We start from the raw sequence: 882 nt of genomic DNA on the forward strand, positions 1-882 counted from the left end.
CCAGCGACTCCGGCAACTTGTGGCCTCGCCGCGCCCCACTCCAGGCCGCGGCGGCCGGGGGAGGCTTCAGCCCCGAGCACCTCCTCTTAGCGCCAGCCGCGCGCAGCCATGTTGCTTGTACCGCGCCCAGGCGCGGCCCGGGCCGCGCAGCCCCCGGCTCCCGCTCATGGGCCTGGCCGCCGCGAGAGCGAGGAAACGCGCCCCTAGCCCCGCCGCTCGCACAAAGAGGGAGGGAAGAAGACGCCCCGCCCCGCGCTGCCTGCGGCCCGCACCCAGGCCCCGCCGCGCCTCCAGCCCCGGGCTGCTGCCTCAGCCCCCGCAGCAGCTGCCGCCCTCCGGCTGTCCGTCATGTGCGGGGGAAGGCTGAGCGCGGCTGCTGCCGCCTCCCCGCGCCGGGTGGGGGAAGAGGAGACCCGCCGAGCTGGGCGGTCCCGGCCTCCCCGTGCTGTGCTGCCCGGTCCCGGCGGGCGGGGAAAGGGGGACTGAAGCCTGAGCCCCCATCCCCCGAAGGACGGAACCGCCCGAGGCCCCCTGACCTCCAGGAGCCCGTCGCCAGCACGCTCCCGCGCAGGGCTGGCTCCCGGCGCTGAAGGAGGGGAGCAGGGAGGAGCGGGTGGGGTTGCTCGCATGAGGATGGCGGCCCTGGGCAGAGAGCTCTGCCCTGCAGGGATGTGGGATGGGGGCTTCTAGTCTGTGTTGACTTCCCCTCCGCGAGCCAAGGGTAAACCCATGCTCTGATCTTACAGAACTGTGGTCACTTCTCCACCAGCTGCTTCCAGAAGTAAAGGAGAGTCTTCGTTACGAGTTCAGGGCTTATGAAACCCAAGTGCTATACTGGCCAATGCCCCATCCAGGCCAGCATCCTATTACCTGGGATCTCTT

The sequence above is a fragment of the Crocodylus porosus genome, unplaced genomic scaffold (assembly GCF_001723895.1).
Source record: "Crocodylus porosus isolate Cpor-Errol unplaced genomic scaffold, CroPor_comp1, whole genome shotgun sequence".
In the NCBI taxonomy this organism is placed as follows: domain Eukaryota; kingdom Metazoa; phylum Chordata; order Crocodylia; family Crocodylidae; genus Crocodylus; species Crocodylus porosus.